Below are 24,575 nucleotides of genomic sequence, written 5' to 3'. Positions count from 1 at the left end.
GAAAACCGCCAAAGGAGAGAGGTGGGCAAGACTGCCAAGACCATCTATCAATGGCTTCTTCCCAGCTGTGTTTTAGGCAATCGGAACATGGACGTGAATAACCTACATGGGGAACATCTTGTATATGCACATATGTACTACAAGCATCTCTCTGGACCTGTTAGGTACATATCTGTGTGTGTTAAAGGGGAGGAAAGGAAGGAGGGAAGGCAGAGACAGGGAGAGTCACCTACTAGAAATGGTCATTGTTAAACCCATGAGAACTACTGAAGTTCCCATAGGGAGAGAAGCCAGAGGGAGAAGAAAAGAGGGCTTTGGTGTGAGCCAAAACTAAATTTGACAAAGTCCAGCAGGTCCAAGGGTGATTATGGCTGTGAATACTATAGGTTCTCATGACCCATAAAAATCCTTTTTTGTTGTTGTTGAATTATTTTTCAGTCATGTCCAACTCTCTGTGACCCAATTTTGGGGTTTCTTGGTAAAAATATTAGAAATGATTTGCCATGTCCTTCTCCAGCTGATTTTGCAGAGGAGGAAACTGAGGCAAAAGGGATGAAGTGACAGAACAGAACCCTGGTATTTTGTTTGTGTGTTCCCTTTTACTAGGATGTGATCTCCATGAAGGTGAAGGCTATTTATTTGGGGAGAGGAAGAATTTTATCATCTTCTTTTAATTCCAAGGGCTAGAATAATAGATTGTAGGCCCTTGGAATTGAATTACACTAATTGATGCTACACTAATTTAGAAAATAAAGTATATAAAGTATCTGTGTGTGTGTGTGAAGAGACAGAGAGAGAGAGAAAAAGAGAAAGACAGAGAGAGAGAGAGAGAGAGAGAGAGAGAGAGAGAGAGAGAGAGAGAGAGAGAGAGAGAATACTAAAGTATTGAAAGTATAAAATCAATTAAGGAACAATCCATACCTTCCTTCTCCTGTCCTTATTCACTGATTCTCAGTGTGCTGATCTGTAAAATGGGGATGCTGACACTTGGTACTCCCTCCCATCTAAAATACAAATAGGATAATATCTTTAAAGTGGTTCATAACTATAAATCATCTTATCAACATAAACTATTGCTAATGATTCTGTCAAATCAGCCCAACCATCTATTAATTCCCTAGGAGAAAAAATGGAGTCTGGCAAGTTGTTGAACTGCCTCACTGAATTCAGAGTGATTGTTGGTCTCCCAGGGATCAGCCATCAAGCATTATCTCTCTTAGATTCTAAATTAATAATGGCCAGAATGAGAGGTTCCACTGGGCTCTCAGAGGGTCCCAGACAAACCAGACAATCCCGGAAAATTTCAACACAGACAGTGGGCGTGTGATGTAAAAGATAAAATCCATGAGCTGTCAGGCTCGCTTGTTCAACTGCATAAAATATCCATTGGGGATCAATAACCTGGATCTTCCCTGGCTGCCTGTTATCTTATGAGTGGCCTCAGGGGGGGGGGGGAAACAAAACCCACAGCCCAGCGTTTGGTCTTTATTGCCAGTTATGCAGGGATTTATTTCCCCTTAGCTACAATCACTGAGGAGCTGGCCTCTGGAGTGCCAGAGCCGGGCATCAGCCCTGTTCGGTTGTCTCCAGTCATCAATTCAAGAAAATTGCTTCCAATTCAGAGTCGATAACAAAAAAAGATGAACAGGTGCGGGAAGCCCAGAGCTCACCCAGGAGCTCTAGACTTGGGAGAAGGTAAGAGGGAAAGGGAGCGGAATGTCCCAAGAAGAGGTTAGGGCTGTGCTCAGAGCCATGGGGAGGAGGGGACAATGGTCCACAAGTGCTCTTGGGCCACCCCAATTTAATCGAGTTGGATATCGCTCCAGGAACTTGACAGCAACAGCTTCTGCTGCATGAAATTGCCCAGAGAAAATTGTGGAACAAAGGGTAATGTGACCTTGGACTCTGTCACTTGGTCACTGGAGCTTTCAGAGGAACGGGCACGTTAAGTTGATAACATGATGAATGCTGTGGGAGAGGCACCTTCCTTACCAAATAGGTCTCCTCTTGCAGGTCTCATGAATCTCATCAAATCCTGTTTATCAGGGGGCAAAGTGTGGCTTCAACAGTCTGGGAAAGCCTGACAGATATCAAGAAACAGATCGAAAAATAGAAAAATGCAGTCTGCCAACAGGATGTTTTGTCTATATTAGTGGTTCTCAAAGTGTAGACCAGAGAATCCTGGGGGAGGTCTCTGAAATCCTTTCAGAGGGTCTACAGATTCAAATTAGTTTCATTTCTAATAAGGTAAATAACTACAAATGTAACTCATATACACAAAAACTCTTTGCACAACTCCTCCATAATTTTAAAAATATAAAAATATTAAGAACAAAAGTTTGAGAATCACTAGTCTACACTGTCCACCCTTTTAAAAATGGTTTATTTTCTCATTACAAATGTGGAAGCTTAAGGGAGACAGGTCCAACCATTCAATTTGTTGGGGAAAAAACTGAAGTATTAGTGAAATCTATTGATTGATGTCATTTGAAGACTGGTAACCTGTAGGAATCAGCATTGGATTGGGAGTCCACCACTAACTGTATGTTCAGCTTTAGAGAAATCACTGAACTTGCTTCGCTATCTGTAAAATAGTCAAGCTAATTCCAGCCTCACGAAGAATACTAAAAGAATCAAATGAGCTACTGGATGTAAGAGTTGGGGGGGAGTTGTTTTTATTCAATCATTTTGGTCATGTTCAATTCTCCATGACCTCATTTGAGATTTTGTTGGCAAAGATACTGGACTGGTTTGCCATTTCCTTCTCCAGTTCATTTTACAGATGAGGAAACTGAGGCAAGTGGGATTAAATTACTTACCCGGGATCATTCAGCTAGTATCTGATACTGAATTAGAATTCAGGTCTTCCTAACTTTAGATCCAGTACTCTATCTACTGGGCCACCTACCTGCCCTTTTTGAGAGTATGTAGAAAAAATTTTAAGAAGTATGTCAATATTAGGGAGGAATCACAAATACAAAAATGTTTGTGGCAGCCCTTTTTGTAGTGGCAAAAAACTGGAAACTGAGTGGATGCCCATCAATTGGGGAACAGCTGAAGTTATGGTATATGAATGTTATGGAATATTATTGTTCTGTAAGAAATGATCAGCAGGATGATTTCAGAGAAGCCTAGAGAAACTTACATGAACTGATGCTGAGTGAAATGAGCAGGACCAGGAGATCATTATACATGGCAACAGGAAGATTATATGATGATCAATTCTGATGGATGTGGCTCTCTTCAACAATGAGATGATTCAGGCCAGTTTCAATGATCCTGTGATGAAGAGAATCAGCTACACCCAGAGAGAGGACTATGGGAACTGAGTGTAGTTCACAATGTACAATGTTGGGGGAAGGAAGGAAATTGGAACACAAGGTTTTGCAAGGGTTAATGTCAAAAAATTGTCCATGCATATGTTTTGAAAAATAAAAAGATTTAATTTAAAAAAAAGGGTTGTCCTTAGAATCAGGAAAATGGGTTCAAATCCTGCCTCCAATACATATTGAATGTGATTGTAAGCATACATTTATATATATTCAACAATATATATAATATATACTCAATAATATATATAATATACATATATTACATATATACTTATAACCTCTAAGTAAATCTCTACATTTTACAATATAAAGCTATAAGTTAATATTGAGAAATAGTCCATCTGCATAAGTGAAGGGAGCTTCCATGTTGGGAGCTCCAATGAAATCACAGATAGAGAAGAAGGAAGAAGAAAGGAAGAAGAAGAAGAAGAAAGGAAGAAGAAGAAGAAGAAGAAGAAGAAGAAGAAGAAGAAGAAGAAGAAGAAGAAGAAGAAGAAGAAGAAGAAGAAGAAGAAGAAGAAGAAGAAGAAGAAGAAGAAGAAAGGAAGGAAGGAAGAAGAAGAAAAGAAGAAAGAAGAAGAGGAAGAAGAAGAAGAGTCAGGAAGACTCATCTTCCTGAGTTCAAATCTAATTTCAGACACTTAAATCACTTAATCTTGTTTGCCTTAGTTTCCTCATCTGTGAAGGAAAAGCAAAGGGCAAACCATTCCACTGTCTTTGCCAAGAAAACTACAAATGGGGGTCAGAAAGAATTGGATGTGACTAACTAAACACCAACAAAAATCTGTCCTTCTAGATGCTGGGGTTACAGAAATGAAAAATAAATGTCTCTTCCTCAAGAAGTTCATGATATAATAGGAAATATTCAGCCACATGAATAAGAGTGATTAAATATAGAACATGATAGAGACAAAGGGTGGCAAATCAGTTTGACTTCAAATCTTTGTAAAACTCTAGAATACATTATTAAATGGATCCTTGTGAGCATTTAGAAGGAGAAATAGCCATTCAATTCAAGTCAATAACCACTCATTAAGCACTGCTGGAGATACAAAGACAAAAATGAAATTGTCCTTACTCTCATTTTATTCTATTTGATAGGGGGTACAAAATAGGGAGAGATAAGGAAATAAATGGACTTGGAATCAGGAAAACTCATCTTCCTGAGTTTAGATCTGGTCTCAGACACTTACTAGCTGTGTCACTTAACTTTTGCCTCAGTTTCCTTATTTGTAAAATGAGCTGGAGAAGAAAATGCCAAACATTGTGGTTTCTTTGCCAAGAAAACTCCAAGTGGGGTTATGGAGAGCAGAAATGATTATTCAACAACTAGAATCAAGGGAGGTTGGGAAAGGCTTTCTGTAAATCATGAGTCTTAAAGGAAACCACAAAAATTAATAGATATAGCTGGGATTTGAACCCATGTCCTCCAACTCAGAAGCCAGCTAGCTTTCCATCATTCCAGGCTGTATTTAAAGTCCTCCATAATCTGTAAAGCAGTCGATACCCATTCCATGTTATTAATATCCTGTGTCTCCTTTCTGCTTTCAGCTCCCTATAAGAGAGGTAGGTGATTTGATGAACTCATAGATGGTCACTGGTTAGCTGGTAATGAAGGTGTTTTCCTTCCCAGGCATCCAAAAGACAAAGCCTCAGGAAGAATCAAGATACACAAGGGAAGGAGGGGAGGAAGGAGAATGATGTTCCTCATTCTTACCAGCTCAAGCCACTGCTGGTACCTGAATCACTCGGATGCCTTTACCTTCATCCAGTGGGCGTAGTGGGCTGGTATTCTGGGGCAGGAGGGGGTGCCCAATCTCACAGCAAGGACTCCTCAAGGCGATATTCCTCTGAGTAATTAGACAGACATTAATGACCAATTAAGGATTCATGCTTAATTGGCTGTGCTGGCTCTCAGCCTTCCAAAGCATCCTCCTGCCTGGTGCTTGGGAGCAGGGGACACACTGACATTTCCCAGCTCTCTGCTAGTGTTCCCTGTCACTGGCAGCATGGTATTTGGGGAGATTTAGGGGGGTGGGAAGGGAAGAGGAGGGAACATGGCAGATGCTTCATTTTCCAGCTCTGTTAAGAAATTTAAAAGATGAAATTTCATGTTTAAAGGCAGTTTTGAGCAAAGAATTGAACATCTTTTCTTAGGAGAAATCCTAGGCTCAGGGATCTTGGTCCTTGTGAGTACAGGATGCTTTGGGTTATGAGACCAGAAACCTCTCCTCATATTTCCTCATCAGATTTAGATTGTCTTATCAGATTGTCTGATACCAAGAGTATAAACTCACATGTGTTTTTCTTACATGTCTCTTCAGCTCCTAGTATTGTTGGGAACTGGCAAAATTATAAGGTGGAAGAAGCTTGTCTTCCACCCACAACTGCCACCCTCTGCCTTTTAAGGAAGCAAGGGTCCTTTCTCCAAGAAATTTGCTCTCACAGTGAGGTGTTCATGAATGGATAGGTTTCTCCCTTCCCAGGGAAATTGGGATTTTATTCAAAGCAGAGCTTTGTAGGAAATTCTGGGGTTGAAGAGGAAGTAGTGAGGAAAATGTATATTTCAAGTATGTTTATGAAGCACCAACTTGTAGCAAGACCCTGTGCTAGACAAAGAATAATGGTCTCTGCCTTGAAAGAATATACAGTCTAGTGTGGGGAAAACAATAGACAAACAGATTAAATAGACAGTGACCTTGGAGGGGGAGGATGTAAACCTTAATCATTAAGGAGATTAGGAAAGATTTCTGATAGGAGATGGAACATGAGCTGAAAGTGAGTGAGGAGAGTATTCCGGGCACTTCAGGAAGTAGAGAGAGGACGATCTTTACAAAAGCATAGGGAACATATTGAATGACAGGGTCCCACTGGCACAGTAAATAACTCAGGGGCCAAAGAATTGACTACTTTGCAGCAAAGAATAGGAAATAAGCCTGGCCAAAGATTCCAGGGAACCCTGAAAACTATACAAAGAATCATGAACTGTATTCAGGAGGAAATAGGGAGCCACCAAAGATGTTTGAGCAGAGATGTGATGTGACCAGAGCTAAGAAAGATTTTTTTTTTTGTTAAAACCATAAAGGAAGGAATAAAAATAAAGGAAATAGTCCTTGATTTCATGAAGCTTCTAGATTATCTAATGGGAGGGATAACTTGCAAACTCCACGCACACAAAATAAAGATGGTTGAATGGGAGGTCATCTAATAGAAAAGGAGACCAGGAAAGGCCTCTTGCAGAAGGTGAATTTGAGCTGAATCTTGAAGGTATCCAAGGAAGTCAGGAGGAGGAAGCTGGAAGTCAGCAGGATAAGAGTTCCAGGCACTGGATAAAACTAAAAAGGAAAGGAATAGAGATGGAAGGAATGTAGTTAGGGCGTAGTTAGAATCTCTATAATGGTAATGGCTGTGGGAAGAAAGCTCAGTTTTCCCATCTGTAAAAGAGGATTCATATCTATCTCACAGAGTTGAGGATCAAATGAGATAATATATGTAAAGCATATATGCAATATATGAAAAGCAATATATGCAAACTTTAAAGCATTATGTCAGTGGTAGCTATTATTATTATTACTATTATAAGAAAACAGAAGGGAAAACAGTAATTATAATTGACTGGAAATGAAAAATGAGGCAGAGAGAAAAGTCGAAGATAACCCCAAGATATAAAACCTGGGAAGTTGGCTACGTTATAAGCAAATTCTTTGACTATTTGATTTTCATCTTGTATCGCTAGTGCCAAATATAGCAGCTTGCACATAGTTGGAGCCTAATTAAGCTTTGTTAAGTGAATTGAATGGGGTGAATTATGGCAGCACAGAAATGCTAAAGTCCCAAGGAAGCGCAGATTTAAGGGAATAATATTAAGCTCTATTTGAGACCTGTTGAGTTTAAAGGGGGGTGCGCATTCTGGTGAAAAAGATCTGAAAACACTGACAGAAGTGAATATGGAGCTGAAGTCTGGAGATGGTGATTTAGGAGTCATCTGAATAGAAAATATAGTTGAAACTGGGAATTTTGCAAAGAGAAGGACTAAGGAAGAAGAGGAAGAGAGAGAAAGGAGGAAAAGAACAACAAGAACAAGAAGGAGAAGAAGAAAAGAGAGAAAGAAAGAAGATAAAAAGAGTGATGAGAGAAGGATGAAGAAAAGAGAGAGGGAAATAAAAATAAAAGATGTATGTGAAAGAAATCTGAGAGTAAAAGAGGGAAAGAGGAAAACAAGGTGTGTAAAAAAGGAAAGAGGAAAGAGAGATAGAGAAAAAGAGATGGAGGATAAGCGAGACACAGAGAGATAGAAACAGAGACAGAGAGACAGAGATAGAGAGACAGAGAAAAGAGATCTCCCTCTTTAAAGCGTTCAGTAGGAATCAAGTCTACAAGCACTGATTAAGTACTTCCTTTGTATCAGGCAGTATACTAAGCACTAGACAGACAAAGACAAGAAATAGTCCTTGACTTAATGAAGCTTCTAGCAGGGATCCTTAAACTTTTTAAATAGGAGGGCAGTTCACTGTCCCTCAGACTTTTGGAGGCCCGGACTATAGTAAAAACAAAAACTTTGCTTTGTGGGCCTTTAAATAAAGAAACTTCATAGCCCTGGGCGAGGGGGGATAAACGTCCTCAGCTGTTGCATCTGGCCCGCTGGTGTAGTTTGAGGACCCCTGTTAGAGTATCTAATGAGAAAGATAACATGCAAACTCCATGCACATAAAATAAAGTGAATGGGAGGTCATTTCATAAGAAAGAAGACCAGGAAAGGCCTCTTGCAGAAGGTAGAATTTGAGCTGAGTCTTGAAGGCTTCCAGGGAAGCCAGAAGGAAGCTGAAGGTCAACAGGGAGAGAGTTCCAGGCCGGAGAACCAAGTGGGGAGCTGGAGTACCATTCATCAAGAACAACCAGAAGGTCCATGTCTCTGAATCATGGTATATACAGAAGGGAGAAAGCTATAAGAAGCCTGGAAAAATAGAAAGAGGTCAACCTGGCTGACCTCAGGGCTTCCCCATTCCTAATCCTATCCAGTCTTTGGGAATCATTTTCTTATTCAGTTGAATAAAGACCTAGGAATAGTTCTTACAGCTTTTATTCCTGGTACCATTTATATCCAATTTTTTCTATTTTTTTTTATTTAAGTTTTACTTATTCTCAGGTCCCATGACCTCTATATCCACTCAACATCAACCAAAAGCAAAAGTGGTCCCACCTTAGCCCACCCTTCCCCAAGGTTTCCTGAGCTTGACTGTGAAGGAGGAAGGGTCTATAACATCTGTGTCCCACCAGAGCTGGTTGTAAGGTTCTGCAAAGAGGTCCAAAGGGGAGGACAGTGGGCTCAACCAAAGAGTTGAGCTACATTTGGAACAAAAGACAAAGACCTTAAGGAGGACTCAGAAATTCGCTACCCAAATATAGAATGCCATGCTCAGGAATGGCTGATCAGTAGTTCAGGGGGAGCTGAAGGGGTTAATCCACTGCCCATTTGGCACTCCATGGAAGGAGGCTGGGACTAGCCAGGAACTGATGAGGGTGTGAGGGACCCCAGAGCTGGGATCACATCTGTTTTCTGGGGAGCACTTATGCTCCCACATCCCTTCATTCAAGGCCTGCATTTTCATGCTGCTGACATACCACTGCCTGAAATTGGCTACTATTGATCGAGCAAAACAGAACTTCATGAAATATCAGCACCTTATTAAGAGCTGAGCTTAATAGAGTTATCTATTGTCCAATTCTCTCCCTCCTTACAGAGACTCACAGCCCTGCCATTCATCTCCCAAGGAAAATACCCCAGGTCCTGTGGACTGGTCTTTCACTTGTTTGGGGAGGGAGAAGGGAGAGGATAGAGACAGATGTAGCCAGAGTACTAGAAAGGTAAAGTTTTATTCAACCCACCTACTTAGGCAAGAGCCACAGAGGGAATGAATGGCACATTTTATCTCCCCCAACTCCAGGCCTTTGCACAATAATGCTTTCTTTCCTCACCTTTTGGTCTCAGATCCTCTTTATCCCACTCAACTTACTTTTTTGCCTACTCCTCAAGATTTTTCTTGAACTCCAAACTCCCCCTGCCCTCCACCAAAATTACTTTGCATTGATTTGGTATGTATTCTGTATATTTATTTGTATAAATGTCCCCCCCTACCCATAAAACCTCAAATAAAATAATATTTGCACTTTAGCACCTTGCCTGGCACATAGTGGGCACTTAATAAATGTTTGTTTCCTCCCTTCCCTTTCTCCTTGAGGGATGGGAATACGTCTTTCTGTGCCTAGTGAAATTTTAACAAATAAAATAAATTCTTGCCTCTGCTAGACCAAAGGGAAGCCAAGGTCTTGCAGGTGTTTTCTCAGTTGATAGACAAAACTGCAGGAACACCAAGAAATTCAATAGACTAAATCCCCATTCTGAACTCATGGTGACACACAGAGTACTTTAGAAGGTTGAGATGTCCAGATTGCCAAGTGCCCATTACAGCAGTTCCTACCTCCCAAGCTCCAGGTCAGAGAAGGGAAAAGTCCCATCACAGGGAGAGAGAATAATCCTCCCTGTTAGGAAAGCAGGTATGGCTACTCTGGCAACAATTATACCCAGAGACTTAGGAGTGCCTAGGAAGGCATCCCCAACAACTCACCAGCTATGGCCCGGTAGCCAAAGCTGTAGACTTATGGTCAGCTTTGCAGAAGGGCAAAGATCTTAGAAGTGAGACCTCTGTGGAACTCAGTTTCATCATCTGTGAAATAGGGAGATTGGACCACATGGTCTCCTGAGGTCCCTCTCAGCTCTCCATCTATGATCTGCCTGGTTTAAGGTCCTTCTCTCTCCCATCCTGGCAGCCATTTCCCAAGGGACCAGCAGCAGAGTTGAGACCAGGATCCCTTCTCATCCTTGGAAATCCAGCATTTCCCACTGGAGAGGCAGCCCGGAGAGGACTCCGAACAGTATTCCAGCTCTGGAATACTGAAAAGAACCCAGGATTTGTACTTAGAATATTAGAATCAAGAAATATACCACCACCACATCTTTTAATTCCAGCTTTACTACTAGTTGTTTAGCCATCTGGGGTCTCAATTTATTTATCTGTTTAAAAAAAAGAGGGGTTTAGACAATTCTAAATCATGGCTCTATTAACTACTTAAATAACCCTAAACAAAGTGTTTCCCCTCTGTGGGCTGCAATTTGTACATCTGTAATTAAAAAGGAGGGGAGAACAGAGAGGATGGGACTAGATGAAATTTAAATTCTCTGTCAGTCCTAAATCTGTACACCTACTTGGATGAGTTTAGACAAGTCAATTCCTTTCTCTTGAGGAGGCGATTGGACCAAAATGATTTCCGAGGATGTTTTTACTTATAAAATCTAATTCATTCTAAGATCCTGCGATTCTAAAATACGTGAATGTGCTCTCCTAGCAAATAATCCGTCTCTTCCACTCCCTCTATCCAATATCTGAAATTTCACTATTAAAATCTCGTTTCTTAAGATGTAAATACTCCCAAGAGGAGTTGCATGAATAAGTATCAATGGGGAAAGGGGGAGAGGAGAGCATGAAGATGGAATTGGGAAGGAGGATATAATTTATTAACTTGGGGCCAGCCCTCGAAATAACATCCTTAACTGGATCTGAGTTCCTTTCAATAAGAGGACAGCAGCCCCATCCAGATATACCTAGCTTCTCCATGTCCTCCAGCTTCCAGAAATCCCCAGGTAGACAGACAATTCAAAATGGAGGGGAGGAAGGGAGGAAAGCAGTTAACTGTTTTAAGTATGTATTCTTCTTAAGGGCTGGCATCCCATTAGCTGTAACATCAATTTCCTTTAGAGCAGGTAGGAGGTTTTGAATTTAAACTGGCCCCACCTGAAGATAACAACAGACAGATGCACTTAGAATCCATTCTGAAAAATGGGAGCCTTCATCACCTGGCAGTCTTGTTGTTATAGTGTCTTTTGTATAATGCAGAGAGCTTTGCTTTACATAATGAGGCTAGACAAAAGATGAAAGGCAACTCCCAAGAGTAGCAGAATTCAATCAGAAGCAAGATTTGGGAATGAAGATCATTTGGGGCTTACAAAAGAAGCTAAAAGGATGCTTTATGGCATTAGCCATAAGTGTTGGGAACAGGGCATCTGTCCCCTCCAGGTGAAGTTCTGTTCCTGTGGAGGTGTTAAACCTGATGGAGATCCAGGGGCATCCCCTCTGCTCCATTTGCTCCCCATGCCATCCATATTCCTACCCAACATTGCCCCAGTATCTCTTCTCCTTTTCCCACCAAACTCTTGGGAAAAACTGCCTCGATTTCCTCTCTTCTCACTTGCTTCTCATTCCCTTGAACCCTGGCTCTCTTAATTTCTAAATCCAATAGTTTTGTTGATGGAAAGAAGGAAGGAAGGAAGGAAGGAAGGAAGGAAGGAAGGAAGGAAGGAAGGAAGGAAGAAAGGAAGGAAGGAAGGAAGGAAGGAAGGAGAAGAAAAGCAGAAAAGAAGGAAAGAGAGAAAAGGGAAGGTACAGAGCAAAGGAATAAAGGAGAGATAGAAGAAGAAAGCAAATATTTTTAAAGTACCTACCTATGTGCCAGACAATGTGCTAAGAATTTACAATTATCTTACCTGAGGTTGGGGGTGGGGGGGTATGTACATAGATACATAAATAGAGAATACATACAAAATTAATTTTTTAAAAAAGTCATTTTAGGGGAGGGTACTATGGACAACTAAATGGTACAGTGAATAGAGTATTGGGCCAGGGATCAGGAATACTCATCTTCATGAGTTCAAATCTGACCTTAAATACTTGCCAGTTGTGTGACCCTGGCCAAGTCACTTAACCTTGATTGCCTTAGCTTCCTCATCTATAAAAAGGTCCAGAAAAATAAATGGCAAACTCCTCCAGTATTATTGTCAAGAAAACCCCAAATGGGGTCACAAAGAGCCAAACATGACTGAAAAATGACTAAACACATATGCAAGCTACTGTGAAAAATACTTTACAAATATTGGTCCTCACTGAGAGATAGATATTATTATTATCCCTATTTTATAGTTGAGGAAACTAAGGCAGGTCAAGAGTTTAAATGCCTTGCTCCATTATTAAGTATCTGAGGCCAGATTTGAATTCAGGTAGTGCTGAGGCTGGGCCTAGTGCTCTATCCTCTGCATCACTTCATGAGTTCAATTATCATCTCTTTGCAGAGGAATCCTAGATCTACATATCCAGCCTTGGTCTCTCTCCCAAACTCCAGTCCCATATCACCAAATACCTTTTAGGCATTTCCACATAAATGTCTTCTGTTGTAAGGGATAATTCTCTGGGAGATATAGTGAGAAATGTCGGGAATGTAAAAACAAAAGATATTAATTCACATTTATTTTTAAGAAACAAAAAACTTTGGACACTCATGAGTAGCAATATCAGGACACTGACTGAACTTGATCCCAGATCTTTAAATACTAAGTCCAGGATTCTTTCTTCTATCCCATATTGCTTCTATTAAAATTCCAGTTTTCTATTAGGCACCCAAAGGGTATGTCTGTGATCCCTGCCACGCAAGTGTCTGAGGATAGTGGATTGCTTGAGTTCAGGGTTCTGAGATATAATGGCTAAGGTGATCCCGTGAACACTAAGTTCATTGTTGATAAGGTGAGTCCTTGGGAGCAAGGGGACACTGATTGATTGAAGAGAGGTTAAAACAGCCCAAGTTAGAAATGAATCAGGTCAAAACTCTCTTGCCAATCAGCTCAGAGTGAGACCAGGCCATGAGTAAGCCCCGAACCTCCAATCTAGAAAACAAAAGGAGATTCGATCTTTAAAAAATAATTAAGAGATCAATTTCACTGGAAAAGTTGACATTTGGATCCATAATTATAAAACTTGAGGGCTGGAAGGACCCTTCAAGATGATTTTGCCTATCCTTTTACTGGGGTGGGGGGGAAGGAATTCAGGGTTCAAGTTAATCTCCTTCCCAGGTAGCTCTCTCCCAGGAACCTTTTATTTTTGGTCCAAAAAATAGTCTGGTAGGGTGACTTGAAAAGAAACCAAAAGGTCTGGAAAGTCAAGAATGATTTGAGTCAGACTGACAAGCAAAGAGACCTGTAGAGAACATCTCTAGTTTACATTATAAACATGTAAATCTGTCCAAATTAACTTCTGTAAATTGAGAATAGAATTTTTAACATGATCCTAAAATTCAAATAAACATACATTCCAGCAAAGAGGATAAAATTAAATTATAAATCAGTAATTTCCCTAGATCGTAGAGTTCATATGAGATGTGGTCCTATAGCTTAGTCTCCAACCCACATCTCAAGATAAAAAGGAAAGGGGGAAAATGGAGTTTGCTATTACTGTAAGAGGAGGACAAGAGGATACAGAGAGAGATGAAGAAGAAGAAAATGGAAAAAAAGGAAGGAAAGAAAAGGATAAGGAGGGGAGGAAGAGAGAGAATAAAAAGAAGAAGAGGAAGGAGAGGAGGAAGAAAAAAAGGAGGAGGAAGAAGAAATAAAAGAATAAAAAGGAAGAAGAGCAAGAAGAAAGAGGAGAAGGACGAGGAAAGGGAGGAGGAAGACAAGAAGGAAGTGATGGTTATGGTAATAAAGAAGAAAATGCATCATAAATTATAAAACAAAAAATTGCCTTCCTCTTTTTATAAGCTCCTCCTCATTTCACCCTGGGGATTGGAGCCAAGTCTTCTTCAATTTCCAATTTGATAAATATGGATATTGTGGCCTATAGAGCTAAAGTTTTTTGCAACTTGTCAGTAAGAGTAAGATCCAAAGTTCCTGACTCTGGTTATGCTGCTAAGTGTTTAGCAAAGGATATGTGAGGAAATGGGAGATATATATGTGACACATTTCTGTTTAATTTGCACTTGACATTTTCTCCATATCTTTCTAAAGTCTAAGCACACAACAAAACAATAAATCAAACCCTGATTTGTAGTGTTTGCTAATTTCCAAAGTGTAAATGCTCACACTGAAAATTTAAAGATAAGCTCTCAGAACTGACTCCAGCCCCACCCTGGTCTAGGCTCCTTCTACTACCATACAGTGGTATATCACCAAAAGAGGAAAGGAGGGAAAACATAGAATTTGCAAGGTGGAAAGGGTTTCATAGGCCATTCAGTCAATTATTAACATAATGTCACACATCCAACAAATGATTGTCCCTGCAACAGCCTCAGCTTATTAAGAGGTATTATTTTTCAAGTTTGTGACATGTTCATATTCGACTGATTGGTGAGCATCTTGTACATCCATATCAGTCTCTTCAGATAAATCCCATTTTCTCTTTCCATTAAAATTGTTTCCCTTTTCATCCTCAGAATTTATTTCTCATCTCTTGTCATTCTCGGGCTGACTTCCCCTGTAGCATTTTAGTAAGTAGGATCCTACCTCTCTTCTCAAATCTTTTGAGATCTGTTTTCCAAAAATGTACATACAGGGAAATCCAAGTCTGGATTTCCATACCTCTATCACAGATTTAAAGAGGGAGTGCTCATTTCCCTTCAGAATTTCCACCATTTCCAACCTAGCAAATAGTTCCTCCCGATTAATGAGAATCAGATCCAAAAGATAATTCTCCTTATTGGTTCCTTCATATTTTGAAGGATGAAATTATTACTAAGGCAAATCCAAAAATTATCAGTAGCTCTGCTTTAGGCAGACAAAAATGTTTAGCAGATTTCTAAAAAACTGAAATCTCTTGTCAAACAATATGCTTGACTTGCTTCTCATCTTGAGTGCTTGAATGATAAACTTCTCATCTGTTGCCTCTTTCTGACTGAGCAGTCTAGTACTCCAGTGATGAAATCGTATCTGTTCCTTTCCCCTTTGACCATTCAAATACTCTTGTCATCTTTCTCCTCTCTGATTCATGGATTTCCTCACATAAATATAAAATCTTAATATATAAGGCTACATAAACCCCCTCTTTTTTATTAATTCTATTTCTCTTCAATGAAATGAAAAAAATCTCTTTCTTAAACGATTCGCTTCATAAATTCATTTTTTTCTATATCTCTTGCCTTCAATGAGAAACAATGAGGAAAACACAATCTGCATCCCAATGGTCTTCAGTTTCTTAGTTGAGATTGAAAATGGGGGCAGCTAGACGGTGCAGTGAATAGAGCACCAGCCCTGGAGTCAAGAGGTCCTGAATTCTAACCTCAGACACTTAACACATCCTGGCTGTGTGACCCTGGGCAAGTCACCTAATCCCAATTGCCTCAGCCAAAAAAGCTACCCCAAAAATGAAAATGAATGACAATACTTTGGGAGTTCTTTCTGGAAGCATCATTCATACTGCTCATGTGAATCACTAAAAGTGGATTTGTTCTGATAAAGGTAAGTGTCTCCTAATAACAATTAGGACATCATTCAGTAAGGGTCAGGAAAAAGATAGGAGTGTTACTGTTTTTCAGTCCTGCTAACTCTCTGTGACCCAATTTGGGATTTTCTTGGCAAAGATACCGGAGCATTTTGTCATTTCCTTCTCCAACTCATTTGACAGATGAGGAAACTGAGATAAACAGAATTAAGTGACTTGCTCAGGATCACAATACAGCTAATAAATGAGGGCTGAACTCAGGAAGATGAAGGCTTCCTCTCTCTGGTCCAGCGCTCTATTCCCTTATGTCGCCCCCTAGTGGCCCCATCACTAAAATTCTGTTGTGTCATTATTTGAACGATAAACAGGAACACTTTCTTTCTGCTCTTGAAAGCATCCAACTTCTTCAAGGCTTTAAGTTCTAACTATCTGGCAGACTTTTTCCTTTCTTCTTTCCCCTTTGTAAAGAATCTTTCACTATTCAACAACTGACAAGGGTCAACCCTCCCCTCCTCGACCTTAGATCCTTCAAACCCCCAGCTTTTCTTGAAGCCTCAATTTTGTTTTCTTCAGGAACACTTCATTCTCCTTAACTACCTGAGTGTGTTGAGATGATCTTCAAGCCTCTTCACTTCCTCCTTCAGGAATATCAGCCTATACTTTATAACATTTACTTGGTGGCAATGGGAGAAAAACAAACTTCAAACACTCCATGCAAGGCTCGTGCAATGTCTCTTACCCTCACTAATGGAGATTTTCAGCCTAGGTTGTTTTGCCTTAATCTTTAATTAATTGTGGGTATTTACACTAAATTCAAGGATGGCAACAATTTTTTTTTGTTATTTAGGGCTTTTTTTGGTTTATTTTGGGTTTAGGTTTTCGGGAGGAATTTTATTTGTTTATTATTAGTGTTTATTTTTTTTTTTTGTTCCTACTTTGTGCCAAATACTGTGCTAGGAACTGCAGGTATAAACACAAACCTCAAGAAGCTTACATTTTAAAAGGAAAGTCAACACACAAAAGGGAATTCTAGGAGAGTGGTGCAATGTTCCACAGTCAAAAGGCCCCTGAATCATGGTGGTCCAGAGAGTCCAAACAGATTAAAACTTTTACATCTAATTAGTAACTTGACCACACCACTCAACTTTCTTTCCATAATCACAATTCCAGCTTCCCTTCAGCTTGGGATGAACCTCCCTGTGGTTTCACCAAGTTATCCCACCCAGAAACCCATTTTATGAATTTGCTGCCCCCTCTAACTGTTTATCTTTTCTTACCTGCCTTGTTTGGACAACTGCCTTCCTCTTTTCCTTCATAAGTCTTCCTCTTCATGTTTATTATTTTAAATTTATTCCTTAACTCTCCACGATCCTTCTATGTTTTCCTCAATTGCTCTTGACTTGGTTCCTCTTTCAACCCAGGGGTAGAATCTGGACCAGTATATGGGAAAGAAGGGAATGTTCCTCAATCTCTCCCAAATTTTTCTTCCCCAAATTCAACCTCCCTTCTTCTCATCCCCACAAAGTCACCTCTGTGATTCCTTTTTCTGTCTTCTTTTTTTCCTATCCCTTCTCCTGCAAAAAAACAGAAGCAGAAGTGAAGTGCACTCTCCTCAGTGGGAATGAATTTATTTTTTTGTAGATCTTGTTGGGAAAAAGATAGACCATAAACACAGAAGATGAGGGTGGAAAGAGGAGAGAAAGTGTCATGGAATGAGGAGCAGACAGCATCACAAAGGACAGTGAGAGGTTCATAGATTTAGAGCTAAAAGCCACCTTAAACATCACCCTTGATAAGTCACTTCTGTCTACCTCAGTTTTCTCATCTTTAAACATAAGGATAATAATAGCATCTCCCTACCAGTATTGTTATGAGGACCAAATGAGATAATAATTATAAAGCTCTTAGCATAGTGCTTGATACAGAGTGAGTACATATAAATATATTAGCTAGTGTTTTCCAAACGAGGAAAATCTATAATCTATGCAGGAAGTGACAAATACTTTCCTTACAAGACCTCCTGTGAAATAGGGACTTTGAAGATTATCCCCATTTTATCAATGAGAAGACTCTGAGAAGCCTCAGAGAAATGAGGTAACTTATCCAGCATTTAGTACCTGGTACATAGGAATCACTTAAGAAGTCAGGTTAGTCTTAATTTGCATTTCTCTGATCAATAATGGTACAGAGAATTTTTTCACATGACTATAAATGGTTTTAATTTCTTCGTCTGAAAATTTTATATTCATATCCTTTGACTGTCAATTGGAGAATAGCTTGAATTATTATAAATTTGAATCAATTCTCTATATATTTTAGAAATGAGGCCTTTATCAGAATCTTGGATGTGAAATTTATTTCCAGTTTGTTTCCCTTCTAATCTTGTCTACATTAGTTTTATTTGTACAAAAACTGCTTAGTTTCTGCCATACTATTTTCCAATTTCCCCAGAAATTTTTGTCAAATAGTGAGTTTTTATCCCAGAAGGTGGGGTCTTTGGGTTTATCAAACAATAGATTACTATAGTTATTAACTATTGTGTCTTGTGAATCTAACCTATTGCACTGATCAACTATTCTATTTCTTAGCCAGTACCAAAAGATTTTTATGACTGCTGCTTTGTAATTTACTTTTAGGTCTGATACAGCTAGGCCACCTTAGATTGCTTTTTTTTTTCACTAATTCTCTTGAAATTACAAAGTCATTTTCAGGAAGAAGTAACAGATATCCTCCCTTTGGAGAACAGGAAATTGTAAGGCACAGTGAAAGATTCAGCCAAGATCATCCCAACTTTGAACCTGGATCACCAAAATCCCATTCCAGTATTTCTGCCATCTGGATGTGATAGAGCTAAGGAGTCACAATTCTACTATTAAACTCCATCACTGCCAATGGTTTCTCACTATTCCCTTTCAGATAATCTTTTTGGGGCTGTATCTGATTCATCATTATCTCATTTGGGTTTTCTTGCAAATGATACTAGAGTGGTTTATCATCTTCTATAGCTCATTTTTTACAGATGAGGAAGCTGAAGCTGAAGGTCACACACTAAGCCATGTTTGAACTTAGGTCTACTGAGTAATGTATTTCCCTTCATTAAAGTCTTCAGGAAAAGTCTGAAAGTCCATTCTTCAGGTGGGTTTTAGTAGGAATTCTATTTTTTAGAGATATGATGGAAGACATGGTGACTGTGGGCTCTTTCAATGGGAAAATGCTGAGATTCTTCAGATAAAGAGAAAGCATGGACAATTAACACCAGCACATTCCAGACATAGACTTAGAAATGGCATTGTTGGATAAAATAGAGAGTATTAGGTTAGTCACCTGTGCTGTGCCTAGGTAGTACCATAGTGCATAGAGTACTAGGTCTCCTTTGTAAGTTCAAATCTGGCCTCAGCTTCCCAACTGTAAGACTCTAGACAAATCACTCAACTCTGCCTCAGTTTCCATATATAAAAGTAGGTAGAGAAAGAAAATGGCAAATCACTCCCGTGTCTTTACCAAGAAAACACCAAATGGGATCACAAAGAATCAAACACAACTGAAGCTGTCAATACAATGAACCATCCCTCAATAAATTATAGGATTTACAACTAGTAAATTGTGGATAAAAAATGCATCATCATCCCAGCTCCACCTCTCATAACCAACTAGAGGATAAGTCTCCCTCTACTTGGTTAAACTAACTCTCAGAAAACAGATAGAATTTCAGGACATTACTGAGAATACACTCTTAGCCTTTAAAAATTTGTAAGACTTGCAAAATGAATAATTTTGACTATATTAAGTTTAAAAGTTTTTGTACAAACAAAATCAATGCAGACAAAATTAGAAGGAAAGCAATAAACTGGGGAAATTTTTTTTTTACATTCCAGGGTTCTGATAAAGGTCTCATTTCTGAAATATATAGAGAATTGACTCAAATTTATAAGTATTCAAGCCATTCTCCAAATAATAAATCAAAAGGATATGAACAGGAAATTTTCAGATGAAGAAATTAAAACCGTCTCTTGTCATATGAAAAAGTGCTCTAAATCATTATTAATCAGAGAAATGAAAATTAAAATACACCTCTCAAATTGACTAAAATGACAGGAAAAAAATAATGATGAATGTTGGAGGGAATGTGGGGAAACTGGAACACTAATACATTGTTGGTGGAGTTGTAAACTGATTCAATCATTCTGGAGCAATTTGAAATTATGCCCAAAGGGCTATCAAACTATGCATACTTTTGATCCCGCAGTGTTACTACTGGGCTTACATCCCAAAGATATCTTAAAGGAGGAAAAAGGACCCACATGTACAAAAATGTTTGTGGCAGCCCTTTTTGTGGTGTCCAGAAACTGGAAACTGAGTGGATGCCCATCAGTTGGAGAATGACTGAATAAGTTATGGTATATGAATATTATAGAATATTATTGTTCTATAAGAAAGATCAGTAGGATGATTTCAAAGAAGCCTGGAGAGACTTACATGTACTGATGCTAAGTAAAATGAGCAGAATCAGGAGATCATTATATTTGGCAAAATCAAGATTATACAGTGATCCTTTCTAATGGACATGGCTCTGGTCAACAATGAGGTGTTCAGAGCAGTTCCAGTGGTCTTGTGATAAAGAAAGCCATCTGCATCCAGAGACAGGACAGTGGGAACTGAATGTGGAACACACATAGTATTTTCACTCTTTTTGTTGTTGCCTGCTTGTATTTTGTTTTCTTTCTCATTTTTTTTTCCTTTTTGATCTGATTTTTCTGGAGCAGCATGATATTTATGGAAATATGCATAGAGGAATTGTACATGTTCAACATATATTGTGTCACTTGCTGAGTGGGAGAGGAGGGGGAAGGGAGAGAAAAAATTAAAACACAGGGTTTTGTATGGAGTGAATGTCAAAAATTATCCTTGTATATATTTTGAAAATATAAAGCTTTAATTTTAAAAACTCAGTAGGACCTGCTGTCATATCCTTTTAGAATCCAAATTTACCACCACTCCATGTTGAAATATCAGAGAACAACTCCTTTTCTCCATAAATGCCAGTAGCTCCCTATTAATTTGGGGACCAAATGCAAACATTTCTGTTTGTATCCAAAGTTCTTTCTATGTTAATTCTGGTCTATCTTTTTTTGCCTTATTATGCATGATTATTCTCTGTGCATGACATGGTGTAGCCAAATTGTCCTCCCTGTTGTTTCTCACACATGATATCCTGTCTCTTATTTCCACACCTTTGCACAGGCTAGCCATCATACCTAAATTACATTCCCTCATTTCCTTTCTTAAGTCTCAGCTCAAGTGCTACTGTTTACATGAGGTTTCTATTGGTGACCTAATCGTTAATGCCTCCTTTATATATAACATAATTGTTATATTTATCTTGCATATATAAAGTGTGACAATTTACACATATATATTGTATAAGCTAATGTATATACATGTTGTCTCTCCAGATAAAAAAATAAAATGAATTTTTATATATTAATATTATGTATTTTTATATAAATAATATAATATATGTGTAATATATTATAAATATAACATTTATTATATATAAATATTATATATATATATTATAAAAAGAATGAATGAATGAAAAAATGCTTATTTAGCACCTACTATGTAGAAGGCAGAGGACTAGGTCCTGAGGATACTAACAGAAAAGCAAGACGCTCTCATCTCTCAAAAGTGACCCAGTATTTATTTTATATGTACACATTTGTATATTTCTTGTTTCCCCTGATAGGATGTAAGGTCCTTGAGGGAAGGGACTTTTTCCAAATACAGTTCCTGACATCTAAAAAGTGCTTAATAAAGTTTTGTCCATTCATTGATTGATTGTTTTCTGGACGGTTGTTAAATAAGGAATTATGCTGAATGGAGGAGAATCCCAGTTCCTCCAGATGCTATCTAGAAAATCTGTTAAAAGGGTGTTACTGCAGACCCTTCTGTGAGAGATCTCTAAGGTCCCTGAATCAAGGAGTAACATCTCGCTGAGCTACTAGGTGCAAAGGTATGCTTAGAGCTTGGACTGCAAGGTCAGAGACAGAAACAACCTCTGCTCACAAGGAGTCATGTTCTAATTGGGGAAACAACAAATTCATTTAAAAATAAGAATGTCGACAAGTTGTCAGAAGCATTTTGGGAAGGAGGGCACTGGCTTTGGGCAGTTAGGAAAGGCTTCCCACAGAAGCAGGATCCTCTGGTTCTTGTCTGGCGGGGACCCTGAGGAGCTGTGAGAATTCCAGAGGATAAGTCTTCTCAGTGGGAGAGAGTCCTCCTCCATGGCTGTATCTGGGGCCCGAGCCCCTTGCAGACAGCGCAACTCTGCAGGGGAGCCACTGCAAATCAATGATTATAAACACAACTTTAACATCCCACTGTTCATCTTCCCAACAGGAAATGGACCTTGCCTCATGAAAGGAGAACTTATAATTAACCTAATTCACTTAATTCCCATATCGCTGACAGAGCATTCAGCTGGGCCTGGGGGGAGACCCCACAGAAGATCTGAAGGCCATTTTGGTGGGGAGAGCAGGAGGTGATGGTGGTGGGAGAAGGGAAATAGAGAAGAAGACATGGTCACTGACCTCAAAAAGTGATGAAAACATATTCCTAGTGGTAAAGTGCCAAGTGCCCAGTGAGTGATACCGACAGAAAGTGCCAAAGAAATGTAGTTCATTGTGGGCTGGGGGGCGTCAGAGGAGGGTCCCTGGAGGAGGAGGAGGAGGAGGAGGAATTCCACAGGATCTCAGATTTATATTGCAAAAAAATCTGGAGGTCATAGTAGCATAAATTTAGAGGGAAAAGGAAATTTGGAAGGCAATATCATGTGGTTATTGTTCAGTAGCATCTGACTCTTTTTGACCTAATTTGCAATTTTCTTGGAGGATATCCTAAAATAGTTTGCCATTTCCTTTCCTAGCTCATTTTACAGATGAAGAAACTGAGGCAAACAGAATTACACAGCTAGTGTCTGAAAATGATACAGTAGGAAAATTATAAGGTCTAAAATTTAGAATCTAGAGGCAAAAACTCTCTCTGTTTAGTACCTGTGTGACTTCAGGCAAGTTCTTGGTCCTCAGTTTCTCCATCTGTAAAATGAAGAGATTTAACTGGGAGACTTTTTTCTAGCTCTAGGTCTATAATCCCTACATTACCACCTTACCTCTCACTGCTCCCCTTATTTCACAGATGAGAAAACTCAATCCTAAAACATTAAAGTGATAGATGTCTATGGTCAAATTAGCAGGAAAAGCAGCACTGAGGAAATGAGGTCCTCTGGCTCCAATCCTGGTGTTCTGACCACTGCCGCACCGAGCTCAGAGAGACCAGGAAGAAGGAGCCATTCAGAGCTAGACAGAGTCTTGCAGAGACTCTAGGCCAGACCTTTAACCCAGACTTTAGCAGGGGTCCTCATGGGCCCCTGGGCCCATGGGCCCAGATGCAGCAGCTGAGGACGTTTATCCCCCTCACCCAAAGCTATGAAGTTTCTTTATTTAAAGGCCCACAAAACAAACCCTCCAACAGTCTGAGGGACAGTTAACTGGCCCCCTATTTAAAAAGTTTGAGGACCCCTGTAAGAGTGTCTGTGTCAGCTTGGATGGGGAAATGATTGCAAGTTTTCACTTTTTCTTTTTCTAACTTTTCACTAACTTTCTTACTGAAATTTAGCTTTCCTTCAATTCTTTGAAAATATTATTTTAAGAAAGGGCCATAGGTTTCATCAGACTGTCCAAATCGATCAATGAACATTTCTTAAGCACCTACTGTGTGCTGAACTAAGTACTGGGGATACAAAGAAAGACAAAGGATAACCCCTGATCTCAAGAAGCTTATAGTTTAATGGGGGAGACCACATGCAAACAACTTTGCATCAACAGAACAGAGGATACTAGAACTGGGAAATGGCAAAGTCTGGATTTGAGGGGTTACAGAGAGAAAATGTTTTTGCACTCAAGCAGTCTCTATGGGGATAAGGGTAGGGAAGAATGCCATCTGTAAATAGATAAGTATATATCTGATCATCCGGGGAAAGAAAGAACCTGAAAAGGTTTCCCCTCGAGCTGAGCCACGAAGGATCAGATGCAAGACAAAGTAAGGGTCTGTTATAAAAAATCAGGCAGTCAGGAAGCCTTCCTGGACCAGGAAGGGCATATGGGGGGAGATCAGAAGATCAGCCAGCACGTGGAGTTTGGGGCAGAGCTCCTTGTGCAGAAGCAAGCTGATGAGGAGCTCGGATCATTTCCTGTAGGCACCGGGGAGACATCAGAAACTCAGGAGCATGATAAGAGGGTGCATTAGGAGGTTTGAGAAGTTGCCCGACCAGGGCTGACTCTTGCCCTGTGATATGAAAAGTTTAATCATCCATCTTGAGAGAAAAAAAAAATCTCTTTAGCTGGGGCCAGCAGATACCACTTGGACAGCTCAGGCCTGGGGCTTCTTGATATATACACATATATTATTTTTTTAGCTTTTTCATTCCCAGAGACTTAAACTGATCCAGGGAGATAGAAAAGTACATTTTCCTCACAATCTCATTGCCATCGGACATCTCAAATAACATTTCTTTGCCTTCTTTAATGTCCAAAGTTTTAAAGTTCACAGGATGTTATGAGCCGACTATTGCCTTGAGAACCTGGGAGGCCAAAGGAGAGGAGCTCACCAGCTCTGGCCGAGCTTTGCCGAAGGGATGGAGGCCTGGAGAGGTGTGGAAATGAAGGATTTGAGAGTAAGCGAGGGATTCCAAATCTTCCCCCCCGAGCTAACCCGGCACTCAGCTCTCCTCAGAGGCCTTGAAAAGCACCCAACATTGGTGGTCAGGGGAAGGAGAGAAATATATGGACAGGACACGAGTGTGTTTTAAATCCCATCTCTGATTCCGACTAGTATGTGATTAAGGACGTGGGATCTAACACTCTGAATCTCT

This window comes from Sarcophilus harrisii, chromosome 3 (assembly GCF_902635505.1).
Source record: "Sarcophilus harrisii chromosome 3, mSarHar1.11, whole genome shotgun sequence".
In the NCBI taxonomy this organism is placed as follows: domain Eukaryota; kingdom Metazoa; phylum Chordata; class Mammalia; order Dasyuromorphia; family Dasyuridae; genus Sarcophilus; species Sarcophilus harrisii.
This window is presented reverse-complemented; position numbering follows the sequence as displayed.